The sequence below is a fragment of the Argopecten irradians genome, chromosome 4, assembly GCF_041381155.1.
Source record: "Argopecten irradians isolate NY chromosome 4, Ai_NY, whole genome shotgun sequence".
NCBI classification, from domain to species: Eukaryota; Metazoa; Mollusca; class Bivalvia; order Pectinida; family Pectinidae; genus Argopecten; species Argopecten irradians.
The window spans coordinates 27,499,511-27,522,154 of NC_091137.1; the positions used below are offsets into that span (position 1 = coordinate 27,499,511).

At 33.2% G+C, this 22,644-nt stretch overlaps 1 long non-coding RNA gene across 1 annotated transcript; it reads left to right on the forward strand.

Moving 5' to 3' along the window:
- Positions 1–2,939: 2,939 nt before the first annotated feature.
- LOC138322449 (uncharacterized) lies at positions 2,940–21,323 on the forward strand. The gene is made up of 3 exons (XR_011208398.1): positions 2,940–3,357; positions 13,659–13,878; positions 20,546–21,323. It is a non-coding gene; the product is annotated as an uncharacterized lncRNA (long non-coding RNA).
- Positions 21,324–22,644: the final 1,321 nt, after the last annotated feature.

Here is a 22,644-nt window from a genome sequence, read left to right on the forward strand (position 1 = left end):
TAAGTGTTAGCGTGTGAGGACCATAGACAATACAAGTGTCGTGGCAAGTGATTACAGCAAACTTTATTATTTTGTGGACAGAAGTTGCATTCTGTAATATATGTCATATCAAAGCAAGCATATCACACTACTGGCACGAAGACAAATCCAAAAACATTTAATTTATAAGAAAGTAAAATTGTGAGAAAAAATAGTTTGACTTTAGGGTTTTATTATATATTTACTATTCAATTGAAATATGTGCAGTTTTGTGTCTGGACCTTCTGCTCAATACGATCATCAAAACCAGTAGATGGTAAACGCAACATTAAGCCCGGGACTGTGATCAATGTCCCGGATGAGTGACGTTGAATCACTGCACCCGACCACCTTCAACCACGTAACACAAATATTACCAACAAATTGGATGAGTTATTTCAATTTTCTTTTCTTTCTTAGAGGATGTTGCAGTTTCCTGTGATGCGAGACATTCACATTATAAGTTAAAAGCGAAATTAAAACTTTTCATGTACGTTCATCGTTTCAATAATCCTAGAAATCATGTGAGGCTTGATAATAGGCACAAATATGAATAATGTTGTCTATCATATGTTTTCAAGTACAGAATAAAGAAAGTATAATTTTAAGTGAAAATACTTCAGTACATGAAACGCTTTTGGAACAAATGAACCATCAAAAGAAAGTATTGCATTAGCATTCCTCTGTGTTCTTTTTCTTTTATATAAATATACATATATTAGACTGTATAAGTAATCAATATCTCATATATCGCATATCAATAAAAGATTTTAAGACAATTGTAAAATAAAATCAAGATATTTCTAACAAATAGTTTGTTGAACTTACTTCTGGTGATTAAATTTTTGGGCATTCTCAAATTTTGTCTTTAAGATCGAAAGGTCTCTCTAGACAGCAATTGAAAAGTGAATGACGCATTCAATCAAAGTGCCCAAACGAATTTCTCTTGTAAATCAAGACATCTTGTGCCTTGAAAGACACGACAAACAAAGCTTAACCAGGGTGTGCTACTGTTAGTTTAGAATCTATTAACTAAAATAGCCGGATTCCTTTGCAAGGAAACTCCCCCGTCGTTCACCGCCCTCCATTTCCACTCTTGCTTCTGTGGCCAGAGGCTAAGCCGAGGCTACGGCACGAGCTCAGGGTCACGCGCAGCTCCAAAACCTCAGTAGACGACAATGCGACGCCCAGCGGGAGAAGCAGATGTAATAGACCTAATTTGGTTGTAGTTGCTTTGAGACTGTTGTTGTATTACGTTTAAATTAGCTTTACTCAACAAAGGAAAAATGAAATGGCAAATTAAGTTGACAGCCTTACACACCGATGGTCGCAGGGAGGAACTGTGATTTAGCCGCAAGTGTCTCTTTTACGTCGTGGGCACAGGAAGATCAAAATCAGCTGTACCGAAAGACGGCCATCTTGTTTTCTATTTCATTTCCGGTATATCACACGCAGCAAGACCTTGACCGATGGGTTACTTCCTGTTTTCCCCGGTTCTAACACGTCCTGACGGCGTTATGGCGGCGTTTGCTTTTTTGTAATGAGGCCAGCAGTGCTAAAATGATACAACTATTTAAAATAATTACACACAGGAACTATTTAACTCGTGTGAGATAATTCGACACATCATAATGGTGACTCTATACATATTAAATTAGATTCAAAGAACAAAGAATATTAATAAAGAAAATAGGACAAAATGTTTTACGTTGTAACAATTGCAATAAAATGATATCTTAAACGATTTAAATATTTCTTATTCGTTTTTGTTTTAATATTAAAAAATATGAAGATATAAATATATAAGTTAGGACTGATGGGTTAAAAAAAATCAGATGAAGTAGAAGATTTATATAATTATTATCAAAGAAGAGACTTAATTAGCCAGCTATCAAACATAATTGTACTAAGGCATTTGAATATATTATATATCAGCGATTCTTTTTATCAGTTGTGGTGTCTGTTATTTATATGTATTTAATAAAGTTCTAAACATTTCAATTTGTTTCATGTTTTTTTCATTTCTTTCATTTGCGAGATGAAAATAGCCATAAGTCTATTCTCGATAATTAACATTATATGGTTCGAATATGGGTAAAATATGATTTTATCATTGATGCGTTGTGAAACAAAAAGTTTCTTTTGGTTTTTGACCTCGCGATCAAAAGGTCGTTCAATATTATACACCACTTAGCCACCTACAATCCCTCAAATTATTACATCACTTAGCTTCTGACAATGACAACGAAAATAAATCTTAATAAACAATTAAGGACAGTAAAAATTTAGGAATAATATAAAATAGCATGAATTAGCTAAAAAAATATCAAAAACATTAAAACCTGATGTAGAGTAAATGATCAATGCTGGGTTTGTACTTGAATACCTCGGACATACAAACAACTTCAGGAAACCACATTACAAAGGTTTCTACAATTAATGTTACGTTTTTAACATGAATGTTTGTAACAATTCATCGGAACTCGTCTATCATAATTATCTTAAGAAATAAGCTAATTGAAATAAATCAATTAGGTAGAATGAGTATAAATATATACAAGTAATTGTAATAAATCAATTAGGTAGAATGAGTATAAATATATACAGGTAATTGTAATATCTAATGCCACCGATAACATAGGAACGAAGGTGAAATCGATTTTCCGGGCGGTGATGTTTATTTCATGGCTCGGTCGATTTTTCTCGCGAGATCCGATTGGTGATTAGATAACGATGTCCATTCCATCAGTGACGTAATGTGAGAAAACGCCATTCATTTTCCGCGCCCTGAATAATGTCGACATGGCTTTAATTTGGCAATTTATGAACGTAAAATACCGTAGAATTATCCCTGTTCGCTCTCTCCTTAAGATGTCACACAGCGAAGCAAGCCGTTTGTCAGGTAATCGGCCCAAACAGCCCCACATGATTGCGAGGCGGCTAATTTACCCTATCTAGTGTATTTATCTGAAATTACCGCTATTGAACAATAAAAAAGTCGGATGAAAAATTGTCATTTTCACCGTCAATAATATTCTTAAATGTAGCCGTTATTTTAGGCATTTACCTCGGCCAAGAACATGAAGTTAAAGACCCAAAATTGCTTTCATCCGTCGAGAAATAAATAGCGGCCACATTGGCTTTCACTTTTACTGTGGAAGTGGGCAGTCAGGGAGACTTCAACAGATATTTCTGGCCTTCTAAAATGACCACAAGTCTCTTTATTCTCGCGAATATTTGTTTTTACTGGATGGAGCTGGGGTCTTTGCCCCTACCTTATAACATTCCCCACTCGCGGGGGCATCGTATGATGGATTGGATTACCCATTGACATTACAGGTAGGTCTTTATTATGATAAAGGAAGACACGTAACCATAATATCCACAAATGAAAAAAATGACAATAATAAAACATAGAATTAAAAAAAAAATTAAATCATAAATCAGAAACATTAAATTTTAAAATATAAATATTTTATCACTAGGTCTCTAAGGGAATCCTCATCAATTTGATCTTGAGTATATAAATATAGGTGTTTGTTGGTTATATAGTGTTTACAAGCAATTTTATATATTTTAATTACTAATGGAGCACATGTTTGGGATATCGTGGTGTACTTGACATGGTCCAATGAATGTTTACCGGACTTGTATAATAATGTGGTCTATGTGCTTTAGTACAGGTACATAAACCAAACGTCAGGTCAATTACTACACTTTTAAAGTTTATTTTTAGATGCGCCTAATATTTAACATACTTTTGCACAATGTCTTATGTCAATATCACAAATCTTGCTGCATTACCTGTTTCTAAGTATGTTATGTTTTAATATACTGAAAATCATTTACATTTTGTGTGTTATTAATCTTAGCGATAATTTTAGGCATGCGTGTGTTGGGGGAATAGAGAATTAATGTCAATCCTGACATATTAAATAAAGGTAAACAAAAATATAAATGTACGGCAATCATGATTAGCTAATTCTTTTTCGCTTTATTTCTTAAAGCTTTAAACAGGAAATCAATTTTAAGTTTTAAATAAGTTCATTTGTTAGTTACATGTTTCTCATTTGTTTTTTATTATGACTAAACTATTTTGTATAAACGTAGAATAATCGTGAAAAAAATGAAGTAGCTAAATAGTGCCGGGTAAAATGTTTATCAGTTTAGATATTTTGACCTAATTGATTATAAAATAGATATGTCAGCTAAATAATTGAATCAATAGAAAAATAGGAGTGTAAGTATGATACATGAATGATTTTAAAACCTGTATTTTTACTTTTATGAATGTAAGACACTCCTTAAATTAGAATACGTTATCTTTAAGCAACGCTTTAACGTTTGTAAACTGTAAAATAGGGTAAACGATGATATAAAGTACACAATAAAGATTGGGCAATCTTACTTAAATAGATACACCAAAACACCTACACATGGGGAAATTACACCGACAAAGGCAAAACTCATAACACTTTCTCACCAACACACATAGAAAGTTAGGCAATAAAACTAATAGAAATCGACAAATTCACACGAGTTCCCTAGTTAGGCAAGAAACAGATCGACAAAAGCTCCCGCAGGTTGGACTGTAACAGGTGAGATGGCGAACAGCGGATGGCCGTAGACACGGAATCATGTCCCACAACTCCCAGACTACAAACTGTCAAAACAGTACAATACCCGGAACAACCTCGCCTCTGATACAACAATACCCGGAGTAACCTCGCTCCCTACATAACAATGTCTCACACAACCTGGTTCTCTTGATCCCACCGACCGTTCACGCGCCGCACTGGCGGCAGTGGTGCTGCTTCCTGCTGTCCGCGGAACACTGTGTACCAAGGGACACTGCTGTTTTTTGTAAAGACGAGTGGTTACGCGAAAAATGGTCGGTTTTGCGTCGGGTTTGGACCTCCGGGTATGTCGTACAATTGTTGAAAAGAGATGGGCGGTTACAATGCAGACAATCTGCATGTTGCTCCCTACTGACAAAACGGCAGTAAAATGACACAAAGGCGACTTCAAGACCCAAATATATTAATTCATACTATGCAAAATTTCTTTAAAATATACATTACTATAACCGAATGTTTTTACGTTAGATTTTTAAACTTCTACACAATAGACAATTATTAAGGTAGATTGAGATGTTCTCGAATAACGATTCCTGAACCACGCTATTAGAAATAAGAGACAAGTGTCATCGAGAAAAGATGCACCCTTTTAAAATTTCTAAAGACGTACATGAATACTCTACACTTGCATTTCATGGTTGGTAGCCTTCCAATTGATAAAAATATCTCGATTATTCAACTGTTCTGCTTTTGATGTAAATAACGAAAATCATGTTCCAGAGTATAAAAAGCTAAATAAGAAGCCTTTACGAAATACTGCAATATGTCAATCATGCAACCCAGATACCACACACATACAGAAACCGGCGGGGGAATCAATAACCGTTTTTAATAGGTTTAACCATTTTCTATCCAGGTCGATGTACTCTTATACCGTATGCTATTAAAGTTTGACAGTTCTGTGTACATTCCAGAGACATTTCTCAGTTCAATTCGAAATAATCGTCTCGGGATCCTAGATTCTACAGCATCCCACCGTAGACACCGCTAGCTGTTGATGAGCATGAAGCAATGATGTCCAAAATTGATTTGGTTCTTAAGTATAATATAGGAAAATGATAGGTCACGGAAAAAAGTTAACTGTGAGACTAACAAACAAAAATTACAAAAATAAATGATAGATGAAGAAAAAAACCCACGTCATCACATAAGTAGAAATTAGCGAAAGAAACAAATTCAAATATATGAAAATGAAATGATTGAATGAAATAGAAATTAACAAACAATTTTTGATAATGATAAAGAAATATTATATTAAAGAGAGATAGTAAGAATATAAATAGAAAAATAAATAAATTATTGAATTGATACTGTCAACTCGGAAACCTTTTGATACTGTTGATGTGTGTTGATGACATATCAAGAACCGATATGTTATCAAAGGAAGGTTCCTGTCGCGATCTGAAACAACAGATTGCTGTTTTATTTCGTGTAGAAAAATTTCCTGAAATTCCGATAACATGTGTAAACAATTTGGCTTCTTTTTGATTCGTGTTTATTAAGATACAAACCAGCACTTCAAATGTATCTAGTTCTTTGATTGTATCAGCGCTAATAATCAACAAATCATGTACCTAGTTTAAACAGGTAGACTTGACTTTGTAAAGAATTGACAGTGAAGGTGAAACCACTAGAGGAAGCTACAGTTGTAGGAATTTCAACATCTAATAGGCGGGACAGAAGCCTACAAATAAATGACAGGGAAACAAACAACAAATATATCTTTATCACTAGATTGGTAGATTATACCCTCTAACAAAAGTCAAACCAGACCAAAACAGCGTTAATTAAGGCTAACTTTCCTTGTCGCTCTTATCACCGTCATCTGTGCTGTATTGACGGAGAGAAAGCGCCGGGTACTGAAGTGTGAAAGTTGGGTCAGGTTACTGTTGGACCGTGGCACATTGGTTCGAATTTCACGATAAACCTTGGGGGACGGGCGACACTTGGGGTCAAGATTACGATCTAGGCAGATGACCCGGACAGAAAGTTGCGCTGTTTACAATGTGGGGAGTAGTTAGCTTGACTTTCTTACTTTACTCTTTACTTTCGGTATTTATTCTGGTATAGTTCACGAACACCAAGGTCAACATAATGGAGTGAAATAAAAAGAAAAAAAAAACCGAAAAAAATACTTGTCAGCATACATTGACGTTTTAGGTTAAGGTTGAAAATGCTCGGCAATCCACGATAATGATGTTGAAGCTAAAGACACGCAATCTATAACACGAATACCTTAATTAACATTGAAATAAACAAATATGGTAGCATAAGGAGGTTTTTTTATATTACACATTCATATATACTACTTAGATTTAAAGATATAGGAAAGAACATGAGAGTCGAGTTTACTTTGTGTATTTAATCTTTAGAATTATCATTTAGAATTATTTATCTGTAACTGGATTCAATGACAATGTAAAACAACGTCAAAGCGATAAGAGGAGATGATACCACAGACTATTACTCCACCTCCAACAGACCATATATGGTATTTATTATTTAGGCAAAAATTCATATTTAATCGTGTCTAATGTCTGAATATCTTTTCACAAATACATATAAAATATTGTTTTTATTTAATTAAATGGTTATTTAGTTTCATTGAATCTTGACATACACAATACACATAACCAACAAATAAAGTTCTGTGTATACATGCACCATTCAGCGATGTATCCGGATGTTTTTGACATTTTATATATAATTATCGTCTACAATTGTCTGCAGCATTTATCTATGTGTCTGCTTGTTATCTGTGGTGATGCTGATTCAACATTCCGTAGGTCATCACCGTGATATTTCAATGGTAAAATTTAACTTTAGTCACGCCCTATTGTTGTATAATACCACGTATATAAAGAGTTACGATAACCGATATATAATCTGTCTGTTATACAATGATTTCGCCCAATTAGCTCGGTAATTCTGTCTCCAGTATTAAATAACCTTGTGTACGATTATGACATCATACTATTGAGAAGAAAAAATGGTGCTATTGTTATGATATCAATTTAGGGAGTTTTGATTATGAAATCGATTATAATCTAGAATTTCGATAAAGATTACGTTCTTTCTAGTTTTTAAGAATATCGTTTTATCAACTTTGTCCTTATTTATTGTTTACTGGATAAGCCTTTATAATGCAAAAAGAGAAAAGAAAATTGTGTTGTAAAATCATCAGTTATATGATAGATGTAGATGATAACAGGACCAGAAAATTAAACAACATTGGATAAACGGTTAAGTAATATGTATCATGAACACCTTTATGGAGATGCAATCATTGGATATGATAAATGATGATCCTTTAACTATTTTCATTTAGTATCATCATACAATAGCAAGAATCCATACACTTGCTGTTAATGTGGTATATAAAATTTTAACATTAAGATATTTCGTTTCCGTTATTTAATGAGTAAAGAGCTATTAATACAGAATTTTACTAAAGGTGGGTTTTAATCAAAAAAGAAAGTTTATTCGAGATTTCCATTAACCTTTAGACCACATCAAATGAACATCAAACTTTGAGTCAATAAAGATTTTTTTTGCAAAACATGAAAGCCCTAAGCGTTACGTGTGTATTAAGATGCGAATTTACGTTTGTGAAGTTTAATGTCATTTGGCGACAGTGGTATATGCCAGCATCATACAGAGAAAAATTAAAAAAAAACTAAATAATTGTATTACGGATATTAACACCCTTACAATATGTTTGGCTACATGACTGAATCCTTACCAGTAGATAAACTTCATGTAGATGTCTAATGCAAATAACTTTTCTATTAATTGTAAAATGTGATTTTTGTCGTGATTTTGCTTTGGTGGTCAAGAGAATTGTAATCATTATGTTTCTTACACCAACAGTTTTCCTAGCAACTATATGCCAAAGGATATTTTCGCTGAGGTTTAATTTTGATTATATTTTACCTGCAATTTACCTGCAATTTACATGCATTTTACCTGCAATTTACCTGCAATTTTCTACAGTAGGTGATTAATCAAGGATTACAAGAATTTATATAGGAACAATGGTTGTTTTACATCATTTATTCTATAACAACCGCCAATAGAATACAAAGTAAGATAATTTCACATTAAATGTGCCCAATCTTTCTATTATTCTCGCTGAATGAAACGTGTTTACAGATCTACCGACAAGTTACATATTGCTGTTGACAAACATATTAGAATTCCATTTGTCTCTAGACATAACACTATTAAAAAGATCCTGATTCGGTCGATATGATGTTATACAGACCTTTTAGAAATTGAAAAAAGAACAAAACACAGGTTTGGTAATAATTCCAAGATAATGATATCCATAATTGCTGATCTCTAACAAATTGCTTTATCTATGTACCAGCACAATACATATAAAGAATACAGATAGATATTTCCATAATGCTGATCAATTATATATGGAATAATCAATAGTCGAATTGTCTTCTGTTTGAAAGTGATTAAATATAATGTTTTAAGAGAAATAACACTAGTGACAGAGATACATCAGAATAAGCCTTCCCAGAAAATCAAATCCAAAAAGAATGATTTCAATTTTGTTCGAAACCGTGGCAAGTAACTGATCATGACTGTCTGTTTAAAACACGCAAATGGGGTTTGTATACAAAGGTGATAATTATTACCGATATTAACTTATATAACATATCGTTTTCAGTCCGATGATTAATTCGGATTAAAACACAATGCGGAATTTTAGAATACATACCGGCTTATATTAATATTTTGTTGCACGGATATTGAAAAGTTGCATAATTTTAATGAACAAGTATATATTACAGTTTCATGTAAAAGCTCATGATAGGTACACTTTGTTTGTTGTTAATAAATGTATAGATTACATAAGTGTTGTTTTAGCTACTAAATTCAATTTATCTTTATATAATTTTGTACAAATACTATATAACAATGTATTGAGTAAAGAACTAAATAATCTTGTCACGAACACATTTCCAAATTTAAATGTTAAAATTGCATCAGAATATGATATTTTCCTTGAAATTGATCTCAAAATATATAATTAAGCATAAAACGATAAACAGAGTATAGATTTAGAAACATTAGGCACTTATATGTCTATAACAGTGACATGTGTCTGTTTTATAGTACTGTAAACTAATTTTCTTTCGCGAATATTAAATTTCGCGATTTCCATTTCAAAGTATATTAGCAAAGATTAAGTTTCGCGGATTTAAAAATTAAATGGATATGTTTTTCAAAAATAATTGTGGGAGATACCGATATTCACAATTAAGGGAAATTCGCAAAAATAAATATACGTGACATTTGGTTAAGAGTCATCATTTTCTTCATCAGAACTAAACTTTTTGATATATTAAGAAATTAATCAATGAAGAACAGTTCTGTATAATAATAAGGCCTGTTAAACTTAACAATTGTTTGCACACTTTAAATTTATTGATTAATCGACGGTGATATTAATTCTGAATGTTATCTACATAAACAGGTGGAAATGATAGAGTTCCTAGGAAAAGTGCCGATTTCAAATACCATGCAATTGCAATATGGCCTTGAACATTTCAACCATGAAATGGAAATGGAAATTGCCTTAAATATATAAATTATCCTATACCAATTAAACCCGTTACACCCTAATTGGAATTGGCTGTCCAATCGTATTTAAAAGGTTGCCCAATAACACTGACAAATTACAATGACAACACGTAAAAGTAGGTAAAACTATTTTTATAGAAATTTAGTTTTGTTTCTAATATAGTTTTCTAAATATATTTAAAATTTCCTGTAACAAGTTATGATTGTGTTAACTCATCTATATGAGGAAGAGCATGGAATATCATTCTTCATTATCACAAATTATACTTTTTGGCTGTCCAATGTGCGTACATCACGTTAACAGACGCAAATTTGGAGTCAGATTTAGGAGGATATACAATTACAGTCATAAACATGAGATTAAGATGATCTAATCATATTAATTGTCTACTCACCTCCAAATCAAATATTTTTCTGTGTGTGACTTGTCCTACTTTGAAACCAGTTACAATTACACTGCCTCCTGTTACATATTAACCGAAGTCACCTATGAAACACTAAAGTCAAGGTCATACTGCATCAGCTTTGTCACTTCATTAAGTATTTAAGTATAGTCAGTATTATTAGTTTTCTATGAAAAATGATCTTCTAATAACCATATATAATTTACTATTACGATAGATATCCTACTTATATTGAAGTAGTGTCGAAGTATAAAGCTAAAATAATCAACGAAAAATAGATATGTGAATTAGATGCTTGATTAGTTTTCACTTTTTTATAGAAAAAAATTACAATTTACTCGGATACTAACCAGGCTGTTGGGTAGATAATCCCAAGCGGTATCAATGTCACAACACGGACACCGGACCGCCATATTACGTTTCTATATCACATCACAGGTGTTTGCTGGTTTATGTCAAATTTGCATTTAAATTCGAAATATGTTATTATTTAAAACATTTTTGTCAGCTATCAAGTATATTTCAAAAGTGGGTTTTGACACAATTGGAGGTAAAACGTAACATTACCTAAGTATTAATGATCTTCAGGTGAGCGTCGCTTTGTTCGGCGTAGCAATACACACCCCTAGGTATAGTTCCTACTCAGGGTTAGGCTGGGAAACAGGTAATAAATTTCATTTCTCGGTAGATCCTTAATGATGAATAAAGCTGGTACCAGAAATAAAAACACGTGCCTTTCTGATGACGAATGTTGGAATGATTGGTGAACGTATTGGAATGTTGGATATGTCTTTGCACCATAATATGATATATTACGTGTAGATTTCGTGGAATGTACATCAGATGCTTCTGAATTTGCTTTTTATGTTGTATCATCACCTCATAAAATAGATAAGTCATTTTATTCACGTTTTTAATTCTTTTAGTTCTAATAGAAAATATATTTTAATTGATATCCGTATAGTTTGGTACTGTATAATTTCATTTACATGTACCGGTACCGTAACTACAATTCACTTAATTGAAAAAGTCTTTAAAACTACAGGTATACCTACACATGAATTTATGGATCAGTGTCTGAATGTACACCTGATTATCTAGATACGAAAAATTTAGTAGTACAAATCATTCTAATGTTTAGGGTTGCTACAAATGTAAGTTACCTTCTCCTTTCTATTCTAGGAAACTTTAAAGTTAGGGAAACATTGTATTTTTAATTCAAGGAAATGACCTCTGCTTGAACTTTCATTTGGTGCAAATGTCCCTATCGTTACAAACATGAGAGGGAAATATCTGAGATCAAACCTTAAACTATAAGTAATTTCTCTTATAGGATTTGATGTTTTGATTGAATTCCAGAGAAAGAACAACACTGCAAGGTTTCATCATCAAAGAGAAACACCGTACGTACAAAATGAATTTTGAGTCGATAGCACAAACCGAGATTATCCTCAATTCGATATTTTCGGTAGAAGTGATTCAGCATGTTATTAACACCTACTATCGGCACATCTCGCTAACATACAGAGGTGTAGATCACCTATAACGCATTGTATCGCCACAAGGAGAGGCATTACATGTGTAATTTTAAAGATATGATTTCAATTATTTTCGCACATTTTCTTTGATTTTTTACCTGTACGAAGTTCAAGTTTATTATGTTTAAGAGCACGTTAGTGTGATATATCTTCTTATATGACAAAGCAATATTTTCCTGTCATTGAACATTTGCTTTTGAATTTTGATATGCTTGGCATCGTCGAAATTAATTTTTGGAACTATACATTACAATTGGATAAAAGAGGTTTTTTAATCTTGCATCTGACACAAAATCAAACATCAAAGTTTTTACTATGTTAACGTGCTTTTCGCTAAAAGAAATCCCTTTTTTACCAGATGGCATTTTATCGTAAACAAAGTTGCGTTGGTAATCTGTTAACAACCTCGGAAGCATTTGAAGTTAAATGAGGCAATGTGATGATAATTAAATTAAACTACTGCATCAAGCAATCGGGACATTAACTTCCTCTAGTAAAGTGCCCGGATCGTGACCTCCGAAAGTGACCGGTGCATTCGCTTCATTCAACTTCCTGAGTCACCTACAAATGTCAAAAGATATCACTGAAGTCGTAACTTACCACATATTAACATAGTAAAAATAAAATTAGCATGCAAGGTGTTTGTATGTTTTAATTAAAAAGAAATTGCCATTGGTCATGAGAGAGTTGTTTGGAGTGGGTTTCCATCCGTATGTAAATCTATATGGTTGTTGAGGTCGCTCTATAGGGTAGATAAACCCGTCTCTCGGGGCTAATTTACTGCCACCCCACATTGTGATATTGCCACCCTCACAAAGACAGCATGGTTAGCTTAACCAGAAAACATTTCATTTAAAATTTAATACATTGCATTTATCTAACACCATAATAAAATGTAACAGCATAATACATCCATACGTAAGCTTGGAGACATACATAAAAACGTGAGTTTTAGTGATAATGACGTAATGTTCTGATTTAGATTGTACAATCAAGCTGACAAATTTTGTCAAACTCTTCATGTTCTGGTTTCAGGGAAGGGACTCTCCCCCACCCCCCGATCCTATGTCGGTGATAATATATTGATACGGGTACATGCTTCATTCTTTAGGAATAAACTGGAGGGGCTGAAGACACAGGGGTATCGGGTTGACCCTTCGCGTGTTCGGACACCGGGCTATGGGCATCGAAAGGAAAGTCATGAAGGAAATAAAATTTACATACGAGCTGGTATGGGTACTAAATCAAAACTGCTGTGGGGTTCCAAGGGGGCCCTGAAAGTGTTAGTCTAAGTAATCTATTCCATTTCCTGAGGTACAAAAAGGTGCAAAAAAGGTCACGTGTGTAAGGATTACCCCTGAAAGTGATCGTGAAATACGGAAGGGTCAAAGACTATCTGTACATGTAATGATGCCAATCCGCTTTTACTTTAACTAGGTTATTTTGTCTTTATTTATTTGCAGGTATGGTCATTAAAACGCCTGTCGAATTACAAAGGTAGATGGCAGTATGATTATCTGTTAAAAAGTTTTTGACCTACTCTCATTACCTTGCGATTGTCTTGGATGTCGAACTCAAAACTCCGAGGTAGATGGTTAGTGGAAAAATACCTCGACCTCATACTTCATCACTCAGTCACCCCGTCTTCCACTCCTACATGTCTTCGGTCATATCTACAATAAGGTTTGTATTAAATACCGCCAAAGAAGGCAAGAGACAAACAGAACAACGACAAGGAAGACAATTATCACAGATGTTTGTATTGATCATATTTTCCAAGGGCAATAACCTTTTATATATGAATATTAACAGTATGCCCTTGTTTGAATAGCTTTTCGATGCTTATAAATATGTAACATATCTACAGAGCACCATCAGTTTTGCTAAACCATGTGATGCATAAAATATTGTAATCAAAATTTATAATTTTACATCTTTATACAAATCTTTGCAAGTAGACAGATGGCTGATGAGAAACCTGCATAAATTACACTGCGTCATGAATAAAAAAATATTGGCAACATGATCGTATTTTCAGTATTAGGAATACAAAATTATACTGGTGTGTAAAACTCCTACTGCAAACTTTTTAATTTTGGCGGTCTTAAATCTTAGATGACTCATAAATTAACAATTCAACCAACCATGATGCATTATCTCTTAAATTACTGATCAAAACCTGACAGAAGCAAGTGTGATCATAGATAAGCGGAATCAATTTGTTTGTTCTTTTATGTGTTATAATAACAGGACATATCGCTCAAAAAGTTTACAATCGTTTTGTACATACTATTATTACTTATACCGGTTTATACAATATAGTATTATAAAATATATTCTGATTCCATGACAATGCGAGATTTTGAGTTTTTTTGATGCAATAGTTAAAAGACTATCAAATAACTATAAACTGTAATAAAGATATCTAACATCAAATGATATAAAAATGATTTCGCCCAGGTTACTGTAAACCAGCTTTCTTTCGCAGCTATTAAATTTCGCGATTACAATACCTATATAAACGGCGCAGATATATTATTCGCCGAGATCAACTTTCGCAACTTGACTTGAAAGTAAATCGCACGCGAAAAATAGTTGGTTTACGATAAGTTAAATCTCCATGATAACACTCAAAAATAACAAAATTTAGTTTCAGAAAAACATCTATCTATCCAAACCAATCAATGATGAAAATAAGTGAAAATGTAGATTTGTACGGTCAAATGTCAAGAAGACTGGAACTAGGTGGCCCGGTGTAATAAACGGTCCCTGATTCATCAATGGCCTTCGCTATAGCAAATCTAGGTCAAATAAAACATCAGCATATTGACTTCCAAATATCCTGTCAATCAAATGTTATGGTACCTGATACGTATAGATAATCACCGGATAATATATTATGGTTTTTCAAGATATAAGGGATAAATATTAAAGCTAATATTTTATTTTCTCAACAGTAATTTAATGTATTATATCTTTATTCTCCAACGAATTAATGATTGCTTTTAAATCATAATATTTTTGCATAAGACGAACTTGTATCAAGCGAATTTGGAAAGTATCTTTGAAATATTGAAACTGATTAATTTTGTTTTTTAAGAACCATACATTTTCATAATTATGTAAAATTTAAAAAAAAAACAAGTGGTTTTGTTTTTCAATTTATACACCAAAAAATACTACTACATGCTATGGTATTTTACACATTAACAAATGACTACCGATATACATTTTATGCTGAAATCATACATGACTTAAGTTTTCGCGGTAACTTTTATATTTGAAAATTTTGCTTTGACTAAGATGGAATCTAAATATGAATCACAAATGTCCTTGAGAATATTTACTATTTACGATTACATGGTTTGATTTTAATTGTAATATTTAATGTTTAGATCAACTCTATCCAAATCTACATTTTTCTTCATAATTGACATTGTGTAAACAATCTTGAATTGAATTAGTTGATCATATTCTGTTCTCATGTTAATGTTGATTATTTTTTAACAAACTTACAAAACGACACAGTCGTCATTCATGTATCGCACTTAATATTACAATAAGTGGTAAAAGTTCTCAGTCATTCATAACTTTAATTTTACTTTTTTTCTCTCCCTATTATGTTTTTAATTTATTTTAACTTTTGAACAAGACTAAACATGTAAATGATTCTAAGTGTCAGAAGAAATTACAAAGAAGGCATTTTCTTTAGATCTGTCGTCACCTGATATGTCGCCATCTTATAATTGCTGAACAATTATAGAAAGTCAAGGATATGCGATAAAAATCGGTAATATCTGCTGAGAAGTGACACCTCGAATCTTTGTTGTAGTTTTTTTTGGATATGTTTTTACTATGGTATCTTAACATCGGGCTTTAAAAATGATTTTAGAAAGTGGATCTGTTTCTCTAACCTTGGCTAGCTAACGGTAATGTTTGCATTTTCATACATTAAAAGTAAAATCCCAATCGTCACTTTTGTGTAATGTCTTTATATGGAGGAAGTCTGCCGTTATGTCAGTATAATATTATCTCATTGTTTCAATCTCAGCATATTTCCAGATCTCTCTGTGAATGAGAATCTCTTTCTATCGCTGTGGTTTTTTTCTCTTTGTATTATGCTCTTAGTCTAGATGTAATCTTTTAAAAAGTTAAACAAAGAAAGCCGTTCCATATTTAGATATGCATATGAATCGTGTCATTCAGTATGTTAATGAACTGTATTCTCTGTCATTTCTCCGCTACAAAACAAACGGTATTAGCTATACATATCAAAATGTGTACTTTAAACGGCAATTGGTGTTGCTGCAACTTGATTTCGATTTTTTTTTAAATGGGAAAAAATCACTTCGATTTTTTGTCGATTTAGAGTCATAGATTCTACTGTAACCGTCACAATATAATTTGAAACAAAGTATTTTCTTGAATTTTAATTTTATACGAAATAGTTTACATATACATACAGATAAATTAGTTAACAGTTTGTTGTCGAAGTGCCTTGATACTATATTGTAAACTATTTTCCATGTGCGACTAAATGTCGCGTATTTTACGTTCAAGTTGATATCACGAGATATAAATCGCAGTGAAAAAGTAGTTCTGTATGAAAACACAAAGTTACATCGCCGCAAGAATCAGTTGGTTTATAATATTATATGTGTTTGTATATTATGCATAATGACGCTTTTATTTCGTCCATTTTATGAAGGAATTTTACATTAGTAATTCAAGTCTCATAGTAAGTAATAATATTCCATACGGTTCCTTTGTGACTATAAATAACACGAAACGGTAGATGTAGAGTATTGTAACGCATTAAAAAGGATACCTCGCGCGCACTTTAGCATTTAATGTTAAGATACGAGTTTAAAACACTGGTCAATCAATAAAACAGTAGTATTTATTAATACCATGCGACGTGATTTTGCACTTGATGACCCCGGTCTACCAGGCTATATGTTTAGAGGCTTCATTAACCGTGAACTAGTGGCACGAGCCCGAGACCCAAAATTAGTTCTCAATTTTCACCGCAGTCTTCCATTTGTGGAATGCCACAAGTCTGAATTTAACTGTCAAATTTCAAATTAATGATCCGCTTTGTTACAAAAAATAAATGGCTCCAAAAATAGAATGCGGGAAATTAGATAACAAAAAAACCGCTACTAGGATCTAGGATAAAGTGTCCCGTTTCTTTTTCCGTTTTTAAAGTAAATTTTGAACTAATTTATCATGAAACTGTATAAGGTTTGGAAATTTATAAATAATCATCAGTTTAGACAAAAAGTATTTTTTTCCGTGAACTTCAGGGACTTTAATTGAATATCTTATGTCAAATTTTACAAGAAAAATAGATGATATTAATATGAAAAGTAAACATTTGTCAGTGATATGATTATGACAAATGTTCTTGAAAACAAGTTAAGATGCCTTACGCTATTCTCGCGAAAGTAAAAACAGGAAACAAATGTTTGTTTTGTAAATGTGGTTTCGGTAACAACATTTTGAAAATAAATCGCATTTTGTAAATAATTGTGTAATCAACCCCTACTGTAATATTTAAAATTAAAGACTTCAATTTGTTATGGCATATGGGATCGAGTAAGTTTTTTTTCAGTTCATAACAACGGGATTCACAGAATAAAAGATTGTCTCATTGAAAAATTAGTCTACGAAACAAAATGTAGAATGTGTCTGTTACATTGTACACAGTGGGACTGCACGTTATTCGTGAAAGGGAGGGGTCAAAACTGTTTCCATTAAAACAAATACAACTACCAGGACATACTTAGTTGTGCTCATTTATTTCCTCATAAAAACATTCTCGTTGTGATTGTGTGCACGCCACTTAATTGTTTTGTCAATATGTAACGCTCTGAGAAAATGTCATGATGATGTTCGCGGAGAATAATGGCTGCCCTCCGAACATCGAAATTGGAGAGCCAACGTTGGCTTGTGTAATTAATAAGATCGATTTATGTTTTCTCCTGCGCGACACCGTCCCATTGTCGATCTTAATGTTTTTTCTCAATGTTAATGAAATTCCTGGGGTATTTTTAGGAAAGCAATAAACGAAAACCCCTTAATGCAGTAGTGAAATAAAAACAAAACAAAAATTCATGTTAACGTATGGCAATTGACAGCATTCTGATCATCTACTGTCACTTAGCTTTATGTCATATACGACCAAAGTTCACTTTTGAGAATTTCGTGATTATAGTAATCTCCCTAAAGTTGATCTTCACTCATACATGGTTATATTTACCTCACTTATACTGAAATGTATCGTAATGGTTTTGTTTTGTTTTTATTCTGTGAAATTAAATCATGTTTACATATTGAGAATTTCAGTTGCCACAGAAAAGAGTGATATGCATTGTACCATATATTGATATTGTTCATACACTATCGCCTTCAGAGTTAATCTATACTCTGTACAAATAGCAGGAACAATATTCCATGAACCAGAAACCAGAACCCATGCACATGTATGGTACGCATCGCCAATGTTTTGCTTCTCATTTAACATTGAATGAACCTATGATTTAATCTGCACCGCTAATCAAATTATGTTTCATTGACTGATAAATGTGTATATTTAATGCGAATGTGTCATTAAGGTTTTAAAAATGTACATGACTTTTATGATTTCATGATGATCTAATAAAAAATTTCCTTTGGAGATTCGAACTATTATCTTATTCCTTGTTTGTATAAATAGTATTGCAGACACTTGTAAAACCACATAGGTAAAGTTTGTGTCAGATGGTCCACACCTGTTCACGTCACCTAAACTTGTCAGGTACACGGCAACAGGTGTGGGCCAGCAGCCACCACGGCGAGGGTGCCTAAGCGACAATAGCGTGACCGCTTACATCCTAAATAAAAACCAGCCGCGTAGATCAATATTAATCGGGTATTTGTGACAATGTAGATAAAGTCACGCCCTTTTGCTACCGTTTGTACCCCCTCTATCTACATCTATAGAGGATGATAACGTCAGGGTTAGTGAGGTCAACATTTCTGACCATGTGATATAGGGGTTGTCCATTTACAGATCCGTTATCTAAGATATAGAAATAAAATCTAGGCCATACATTTATTTTCACAGAAGAGCAAAACTTCATAAATATGTCAGTTAAGGAACAAAGATTGTTGTGGTTTACTTTGTGTAAATGAGACTGAACCTGTTGGATGAGGGTCCTTTAATCGATGTCTCCCTACCACAGACAGGAGGTCACACACAGTGATGATAAAATGTATTGGCCGGTACCCAGATCTTCTATCGTAGTGAAGTAGAAATCAGCAATATGAAGGCTATTATATCCCGCAAACACTAAACTTTACATTTTTGCTGAAATTTACTTCACATATACGTAATGAGTAATTTAGCAGATTATGTTTGCAGATTATATTGTCTGATCGTGACTTCCATTTTCAATGATCACAAAGATTCATTAAATGATTCTTGTTGATTTTCCGAAAACAAAATATTGATATAAATTACATTGAAGAAAAGCTTCGATTTTTTTTGTAATTTATAATATCTAATTTTATTTCTTCTTAGAAAAAAATCCTTTTTAAGTAAAAATAGTAGATACTAGATTCAAATGAAGTCAAAAATTGCGCTGAAATCTACATAAATTCCCTGCGAATTCTACTGAGATAAGTGATTGACTTTAATTATGTAGAGAAGGGTGGTAGTAAAACCAGAGTATCCTATAACAATAGGCCAGTAACGTAGGCGGGTAATGGGGAGATAAATGGCCAGCTAATAATCGCGGACATTATCGTCATAACGAGGGGAGATAACTCACCAATTAACGTTATTATCGTTACACTTCCCAAGCTATGTTACCGTTATACAGGTTTCTGTTAATGTTTATTCCCTGTTATTAAAATTTCAGGAGTGAACCAACAATGATAGAAATACATCAAATTACATAACTATAGTAGGTATACGCGAAGATGAAATTCATCATAATCATGATTTTAAAACAAATTAAAATGATATTTGTCATAATCAACAACTTTGAAAAGTAAAATAATCAGTTGCTACTAAGTACAGAAACCTCTTCCCTGTCATAACCAGTTGACCTTAATCCAATGAAATCTGTATTACTAGTAGTGCTGTTCCTTTGAAAGTATCTAGCATAAAATCGGTTACATCCCTGATTCATCAAAAACACTCAGCTATTATTGTGTTGAAAAAAATATTGTGAACAATTCTTGTAGAAAACACTCTCTATGAATGTGCCTGTCTAGTAATGATATAACAAAAAATATTGTGAAATATCTTAATATCATATGGAAAATGTAATAAGATATATCTAATGTATTCATTTTGTTTCAGATAGTGCTGTTGGATTTCTCTACAAGAATACACTTCGTTGTAAAAAGATGATGCTTTCACGGAATAGGATTACTAGAAAGTTCCTTAATTGAATTGAACAACTTTACAACGTCACTTCCGACAGGATAATATGTAGTAAGAGATAATCATATAAACATTCCTGAACCTACTGTGTTTGGAGGAATAGGGACTTCTAGAAATGGAATAAACTCTCGGAAACGCTGTCTTGAAAATTAAAATGAGATCTAGGGAAATGTTCCACGTTAGGATTGGATATAAGTGTACACAAAATTGCTAACTAGACGTTAAATGTGGCAATGCCATCATCTGGAAATTGAAACATTCACAACAGCGTTGAGCGTGTAAAGGATGAGGAGAACGTACTTTGGATTATATACAGGATGCATTACTACAAAACAAATGATAAAACACTAGGATATATTCCACGTTTGTTCCTCACTAACGAAATGGACACCAGACGTGTTAGGATTGATATATATATATTGTATACTTTTGTTGGTATTAGCATGATTATGCTTTACGTCCGATTTTTATGGTTGTTCAAGGAAGATAAACTTCACCACATTATTAGTGAAATGTTTTCCTTGTTTGCACCAAACCTTTGATTATATCTTCTCCTAAAGTTGGCAAGACTATAAAGAATGGTGTACTTCGAAAAATAGAATTTTTAAGTAAGTTTTATAAGAACTTATTTTGTATTGATTTGAAACTTAAACGTTAAATTGTGCTTGTCATTGAATTATCAAGTTCAATAAATAGTGGCCTCATGTATGAAATGTGTTGCTTATGGTGATTTCATGTTTATTTTATAGCGCTATCTCACTGGAGTGCATGTATACTGCCGAAGACATAAAAGAGCATACTGATAACGACTAAAGCACACATTTGTGTCTTGTACATCCAGTCTAGAATTGTTCTAAAGGATACGAATAAGAAGACTTTGCAACATTGATTCGGGCCATGAAACGCCATGTTGTAATTTACCATTAACTATAAGTTTTTGTTGATATGTATAGCTATAAATTCATTCACAGATATAGGGCTAGTAAGTTGTATTTGTTCTATAATGTGTCCTTAGGTAAAAAGGATTTTTTTACGGAAGATGAAGTATGATAAATGATTTAAGAGTATAAATGTGCGAGTGAAAAATTGAAGCAGAAACAGCGAGAATGAACAAAGGGGAACAGTACCGTACGTAAATCACGTGACTATGATGTCATTATCTGAGTGTGTCATCTATCAGTGTAATGTCTCACGTCATCAGAGTCACCACGTCTATAATTAAGTCGTCCGAACACTTTCTCCCCTCTGTTTCAACCACAGACTGTCCCTGTACGGAATGCAGAACACGTGTTCCTCTTTTCGCAATGACTGACAGTAGCGCCGCAGTAACTGTGTTGCGGACCTGTCTTGACGTCTCTCAGCCAATCAAAACGGTTGTTACAGCCTCTCCAAGGGTCGATCTGTTGACACAGGACAGTGTTAGCGGATCTGTTACACCTTTGTTGGGTAGAGCCCGTGTTGTTTGTTGATTTAGTGGTATGCGGTTTGTCATGTGGGTCTTTTGGGTTGTCAGACGGACCTGTGTCGGGCCCCTTATTTTGGTCTGTCCTGGTTAGGGGCTGGCGTCCAGAACAGCTCCCTGTCGGAATCACAATGCTGTGTGTCTGGGCAGAGGAATTCATTGTCTGGTTAGCTTTGCTGAACACGAATTTAAACATCAGATCAATGTTTTGTGTCGCGCTTTTACCAACGCCAACGTCATTCTTTCACCAAAGATATTTCGTCATCGATGATAAAAACATATGTGGTGTCAAACTTACAAGAATAGTAAATTGCTTTAGAAAAAGCATATTTGGTGAAAGATGATACGTGTCCCAACAATCACAGGATTTTGTTTCCAGTTATACAAACACAACTATGGATTACTCATATAAAGGTGTCTGTGTAACCAGAATCAAAACCCTGTGCAAAAATATTAATTCTTTCCGAATATTGGCACTGTTTGTCTTATGATTTCAGAACCACATTAATAACTACTTAAATATTGTTGACTTGAATCCCTGAGTAATCCCTAA